We start from the raw sequence: 7,457 nt of genomic DNA, 5'->3' as shown, positions 1-7,457 counted from the left end.
GCCTAGCCAGTGACGCCCACAACCCATCAATGAATTAAAAAAACCGTGAGACCAAAGGTTGCTGTCTTTTCCTGGACAATTTTTTTACGGGATCCAGAGATCCTGGTGCGCAGTGAGTGAATGGCTATCTGGGTGCCATGTAAATATGGCGCCCGGATGTTGGAGCCTATGAGGTGATGGTGGGGTGGGTGACTTCCTGCCCGCTCCGCTTTCACATTCGACATGCTCCTCGTGGCTCCATAATTAATCAGCTGAACAGTACAAGATTCCACGTGTTCAGCCGCCCCACTCTCCAGCGGAAGGCACTCCAACTTCTGCTTCCGCCACCAGATTTTGTCCCAGGTTTGTACTAAGTGCGGTAGAAGACGTGAAGAAAGATGCCTTATTTGCTGGCCACAATGGCTGTATTGTCTGCTTACCACCTTATTAATTATGCAGCCATCGGATACACGCCGCCTCGCTGGCAGGTGACCTCTGAATTCACAGCCATGCTATTATCTCACCATTTCCTCACTCCGGGTGCCAAAGCTAAACCACAGTTCTCAATGCTTGCAGCCCAGGACTGTTCCAGTGAAGACATGGCCCTGAAAGCCAAGAAGAGTTCAGAGGTCCACCATGACGTCCCCCACCCCCACTCTGGCCACAGGAGGTCCAGAAATCTCACCACTGCAGCTTGGGAGGCGGTGGCAGTTGTGGTCAATGCCAACATTGCACAGAAGAGGATAGCCATCCAGTGCAGAAACAGCATGAATGACCTCATCTGTGCTGCCAGGGTAAGGCAACCATCTTATCATTCTAGCCTCACACACTCACAAGGCCATCACGCATTCTCTGGCATCTCACTCACTGCCAGCTCAAGGGACCACTCCCTCTCTCACACACACCCTCACATCTCCATCTGGCCTCATCCCCTCTGGAGACTGCCTCCTCAGCCTTCATCTCCTTGAGGCTACTTGCACAGATAACACATGCCCTCCGAACACACCCTGAGATACCCCACTTTTCCCCAGTGCAACATCACTCTGCAGCCTCTTCACAGAATCACAGAATTGTTACAGTGCAGAAGAGGCCATTTAGCCCATCGTGTGTACGCCGGCTCTCTGAGCATTTTAACTTAGTGCCAATCTCCTGCCTTTTCCCCATAACCCTGCACATTTTTTCTGTTTAAAAATCATCCAATGCCCTCTTTAATGCCACAATTGAACCTGCCTCCACACTTCCAGGCAGTGCATTCCAAACCCTAACTACTTGCCGTGTGAAAAAGATTTTTCTCACCTTGCATTTGCTTCTTTTGCAAAACACTTTAAAACTGTGCCCTCTGGTTCTCAATCCATTTATGAGCGGGAACAGTTTCTCCCTATCCACTATATCCAGACCCCTTGCGATTTTGAAAACTTCTATCAATTCTCCTCTTAGCCTTCTTCGCTCCAAGGAAAACAATCCCAACTTCTCCAATCTTTCCTCATAACTGAAGTGTCTCATCCCTGGAACCATTCTCGCAGACATCTTCTGCTTTCTTTCCAATGTGTTCACATCCTTCCTATAGTGTGGCACCCAGGACTGTACACAATACTCCAGCTGAGGTCTAACCAGTGTCCTATATAAGTTCATCAAAACCTCCCTGCCCTTATGCTCTATGCCCCATTAATGAAGCCTAGAATACTGTATGCTTTAGAAACAGTTCTCACTACCTGTCCTGCCACCTTTACTGACTTTTGTGCATAAAAACACAGGTTTCTGCTCCTGCACACCCTTTAGAATAGTATCCTTTATTTTATATTGTCTCTCCATGTTCTTTGTACCAAAGTGCATCTCCTTGCACTTCTCTGTATTGAACTTCATCTGTCACCTATCTGCCCACTCCACCAATGTGTCAATGTCTTTTTGAAGTTCTTCACTGTCCTTCTCACAGTTTACAATTCTCCCAAATTTTGTTTCATCCGCAAACTTTGAAATTACCCTCATCACACCAAGAGCTAGATCATTTATACAGATCAGGAAAAGTAAGGGTTCCAATAACAACCCCTGGGGAACTCCACTATAAACCTTCTTCCAACCCGAAAAATATCCATTAACCATTATTCTGTTTCCTATCCCTCAGTCAATTTTGTATCCATGTTGCTACTGTCCTTATTATTCCATGACCTATAACTTTCCTCACAAGTCTTTGTGTGGCACTGTATCAAATGTTTTGGAAGTCCAGATACACCACATCAATGGCCTTTCCTTCATCAACCATCTCTGTTACCTCTTTGAAAAACTCCTGCAAGTTAGTTAGACATGATATTCTTTGAACAAATCCATGCTGACTCTTCTGAAACAATCCACATTTTTCCATGTGACTATTAATTCTATCCTGAATAATTGTTTCTAGAAGTTTCTCCACCACTGAAGTTAAACTGACTGGCCTGTAGGCTGCAGGGCAGATCTTGACAACCTTTTTTGTACAAAGGCATAATGTTTGCAATTCTCCAGTCCTCTGGCACCTCTCCTGAATTCAGGGGACATTGAAAGATTATTGCCAGTGCCTCTGCAATTTCCACTCTCACTTCCTTCAATATTCTTGGATGCATCTCATCTGGTCCCGGTGCCTTATCAACTTTATGTACTGACAACTTATCCAAAACCTCATCCTTATCAATTTTAAACCCTTCTAGTGACTGAATTTCCTCCTCTATCACCATGGCCTGGGTAGCATCTGCCTCATAGGTAAAGACGGAGGCAAAGTATTTATTTAACACCTCAGGCATGCCTCTTGCCTCTATGTTCAAATCGTCGTTTTGGTCCCTAATTGATCCTTTATCACTCTTTTACTATACATATAGAATACTTTGGGATTTCCTTTTATGTTAGCTGCCAGTCTTTTTCATAATCCCTCTTTGCTTCTTGTATTTGCTTTTTCACATTCCTTCTGAACCTTCTGTATTCAGCTTGGTTCTCAACTGTATTTGCTACCTGACACCTATTGTAAGCATACTTTCTCTTCTTTAACTTTATTTCTATCTCCTTTGTCACCCAGGGAGCTCTGGATTTGTTTGTCCTACCCTTCCCTTTTGAGAGAACATACCTTGAGTGTACCCAAACCATCTCCTCTTTGAAGGAAGCTCATTATTCAGCTACTGATTTTCCCACCAACATTTGGTTCCAGTCTATCCGGCCTAGCTCCATTCTTGGCCCATTGAAATCCGCTCTGTGCCAACTGATTATTCTGATTCTGGGTTGGCCAATATTCTTTTCAGCCATCATCCTAAACGTTATCTGCTAAATGTTCTCCACTGTCACTTGATCTACTTGGCCCACCTCATTCCCAAGAACCAGGCCTAGCAGTGCCCCCATTCTTGTTGGACTGGACACATATTGTTGTAGGAAATTCTCCTGAACACAATCTAGGAATGCTTGTCCCTCGCTGCCCCTTACATTACCATTATCCCCGTTTATGTACAGATAGTTAAAGTCCCCCATTATAACTACTCTACAATGTTTACATCTCTCTGTAATTTTGTTGCAGATTTGTTCCTCTATATCCTTCCCACTAGCTTGTGGTCTATATATTACACCGAGCAATGTAATTTCGCCCTCCTTAGTTCTTAGCTCTAGCCAAAACAATTCTGTCCTTGAAAGCCCTCACACAGCCCTTTTCTCCAGTACTGCAATACTCTCTTAAGCAAGGACACCATCCCTCCTCCTTTTTTCCCTTCCACTTTGTAACTAGGAATATTTAGCACCCAGATCTACTCTTCCTTAAGTCAGGTCTCCATTTTTGCCACAACATCATAATTCCACAAAACAACCTGAGCCTGTAACTCCTCAATTTTATTAACTATACTCCCTGCATTCACATACATGCAGTGTAATCCTGATTTAGACTTCATTACTTGCTCCCTTACTCTGTCTCTATTAACTTACTATTCTCTATTTTAGTGCTATCTGCATCTCCCAACATTCTGTGCACCCTGGTATTACTTTCTAATAGTCTCTCCTGGTTCCCACACCCCTGCTGAGTTAGTTTAAACCCTCCCCAATAGCACTAGCAAAATAACCCTCAAGGAACTCAGTCCCGGCTCTGTTCAGATGCAACCTGTCCAGTTTGTAGAGGTGCCATCTTCTCTAGAGACAGGTCCAGTAGCTCAGGATTCTAAAGCCCTCCCTCCTGCACCATCTTTCCAGCCACACATTCATCTGTCTTATCTTCCTATTTCTGTACTCACTTGCACATGGCACTGGGAGTAACCTAGAGATGACAAATTTAGAGGTCCTGCTTGCTAATTTTCTGCCTAGCTCCCTAAATTCCAATTGTAGGATCACATCCCCCGTTCTACCTTTGTCAATAGTACCAATGTGGACCATGACCTCTGGCTGTTCGCCCTCCCCCACAAGAATGCCCTGCAGCCGTTCTGTGACATCCTTGACCCTAGCACCAGGAAGGCAACAAACCATCCTGGAGTCACGTTGATGGCCACAGAAACGCCTGTCCGTCCCCCTAACTAAAGAATCCCCTATCAGTACTGTTTTTCCACTCTTCTTTCTCCACTCCTGTACAGCTGGGCCACCCGTGGTGCCATGGGCTTGGCTCTTGCTGTACTCTTCCAAGGATCTATCACTCTATTGATCCATCGATATCCAGAATGGAAAACCGGTTAGTGAACGGAGCCTTGGGGACTCCTGCACTACCTGTCTGTTTCTCTTGGACTGCCTGGTGGTCACCCATTCCCTATCTGTCTGCTTGCCTCTAACTTGCAGTGTGAACAACTTTCTGAACGTGCTATCTATATAATTCTCTGCCTCATGGATGCAGAGCTCAATCTTGTGCAGCCGGTGACACTTCCTGCACACGGGCTCGTCTGGGTTATGAGAAGTGTCCATGACTCCTCACATGCCACAGGACGGGCATTCTGCTTGGCTAAGCTGTCCTGGCACACCTTAAGCTTAAACTGTTAAATCACTTTATTCCTTAAACGTTAGCTACTTTTACTTACTTTAACCTTACTCTTAAACTATTAACCATCAATTGGAGATTAGTAGAAAGTAGAAATTCTTAGCCCTTATTCACAAATCAGCCCTCTCTCCTGTGACTATAAAATCTTACTTTCTGTGCGCTTGTTTAGAAATTTACATTTCTATACTCGCCTGTTTTCAATTCCCGACTGTCTCGCCACTCGGCTGTTTTATCCCCTGAACTCTCACCTTTTTAACCCCTGAGGTCTCACTGTTCTATCCCCTGAACTCTTGCTGTTTTATCCCCTGAACTCTCACTGTTTTATCCCCTGACCTTTCACTGTTTTATCCCCTGACCTCTCACTGTTTTATCCCCTGACCTCTCACTGTTTTATCCCCTGAATGCTCGCTGTTTTAGCCCCTGAACTCTTGCTGTTTTATCCCCTGACCTCTCACTGTTTTATCCCCTGACCTCTCACTGTTTTATCCCCTGACCTCTCACTGTTTTATCCCCTGAATGCTCGCTGTTTTATCCCCTGACCTCTCACTGTTTTATCCCCTGACCTCTCACTGTTTTATCCCCTGAATGCTCGCTGTTTTAGCCCCTGAACTCTTGCTGTTTTATCCCCTGAACTCTCACTGTTTTATCCCCTGACCTCTCACTGTTTTATCTCCTGAACTCTCACTGTTTTATCTCCTGAACTCTCGCTGCTTTATCCCCTGAACTCTCACTGTTTTATCCAAGTAGGAAATTATATTAGTTGGCCCTACTTAATAAACTTTACCAAAAAGTACAATCCCTACTTTATTCTAAGCCCTATGAACAGAATAAACCTTAAATGCTTACTAGTACTCACCACATACTCATCAAACAGCTAGCTTTTTCTCTAACCAATCAAATTGCTTCTTTCCTGTGTTGTCTCACTCTCCTTTTGAACTCAGCGCGCGCTGGTTCCGAGCAGCTGACAGGTCCGCCTCTCTGACTGTTCTTCCCGCAGGTGAGTGATGTAGGCCGTGCTCCCTGGGCTGTATTTATTTTCTCCCTACTCTATCTCTCGCAGTTCTGCCTCTCCAACTGTTCTTCCCGCAGGTGAGTGATATCACAATTCCTTTATCTGAGACCACTTCTCCCCCTTCCCCAAGCAAGCCCCAGCCCTGCAGCCATTGAAAAGCCAACCCGCCAGGTAGAGACCTGCCCGTGAGCCCCCCTTAAAGTGATGTGTTGCTCTGTGGAGCCTGGCACTGATGACTGCGAGTGTTGCCTGAAACAAAATAGGCAAACAAACCTCGAAGTCCCAAGCGAAGTGCAGCTTGCCAAATGCATGTCACTAATGTACAGTTGTGAAACACATTGGCATGCAATCGCTCCGATGTGTCTGGATGATCCAGTGTGGGGGGATAATTCCGGTGAGCAGGGCTAATAATGAGATGCTAAGTTATTGAAATTAGATTCCCTACGTGCAGCGGTGGGGAATGCAGCCTGCCATTGACTGTCGGAGGGGACGATTGCAATCTGCTTTCACGATGGCGTAAAACCGATTTTTGGCATTCTTACCATATTCTCCGCTTAAGCCCGCCATGATGCCTGCCGCCAACGGGAGGGGAAAATTCCGGCCTTAGTTTCCAGAATGGAAAATTCTGCCCATGGTGACATTCCTATTTATTGTTCTGGTGCAATAGGAGTTATTTCTAGCTGCATATTTAACAGCATATTTTAAATCACTGATGAGCTTTCTGTTTCATTCAATTAATTTATATATTTTGCAGGATGCTGGAACAGTTATTGACCTACTTTGCTTTAATTGATTAGGCTGGAGTTGGCTTTCTTTTTGTAGGCGTTGTTGGTTTGCTTCCAAGCATTACAGCTTTCAGTTCCATTAAATAGTTCACTGAAATAAACTATACTGTAACACAGCTAAAAGCTACAGACATTGTGAAAGAGGAAATGATGGAATCCTACTTGTTGGCGATTTGCTTTCAAGTAATTTCAACTAACTGTCCATTTGGGGCTGGTTGAGTTTTGGGATTCTTGATGATTTCTTGAAAGAAAAGCTTTTAGATTTAGGAGATGAATTCCACAGGGGTTCTCCCAATCTGATGAACACCCATGGCCAAGGTCAACAAGGGGGTTGTGTACTCTTCGGGTTGGTTTTTAAGCTCCCTGCCAGTATGTTTGAAGGTTGAGGACACATAAAATCTAACAAGTGGCATCCCCACTGCCTATCCAGCCACTCCCAATCTGTATAAAATTTTACAGGGAGTGGAAGCGGCACTGGTGGCCCATCCACCTTAAGGTCTATTAAGGCCTTAAGTGGTCAATTAATTGCCACTTAAAGGCCTCATGGCACTGCTGCTGGTATGTTACCTGTGGCAAGGGGAGGCCCACACCATGCATGACGCCTGGCAGCTTTAGCTGTGTGGGCTGTTATTGGGCAAGATTGGGGGGTACCAGCTTTTCGGGCCCCCTGGAACCATTGGAGGCATTCCTGCCCTCCAAAATCATCCTCCCTTTAACCCCCCCT

Source organism: Carcharodon carcharias, chromosome 9, assembly GCF_017639515.1.
Source record: "Carcharodon carcharias isolate sCarCar2 chromosome 9, sCarCar2.pri, whole genome shotgun sequence".
In the NCBI taxonomy this organism is placed as follows: domain Eukaryota; kingdom Metazoa; phylum Chordata; class Chondrichthyes; order Lamniformes; family Lamnidae; genus Carcharodon; species Carcharodon carcharias.
This window is presented reverse-complemented; position numbering follows the sequence as displayed.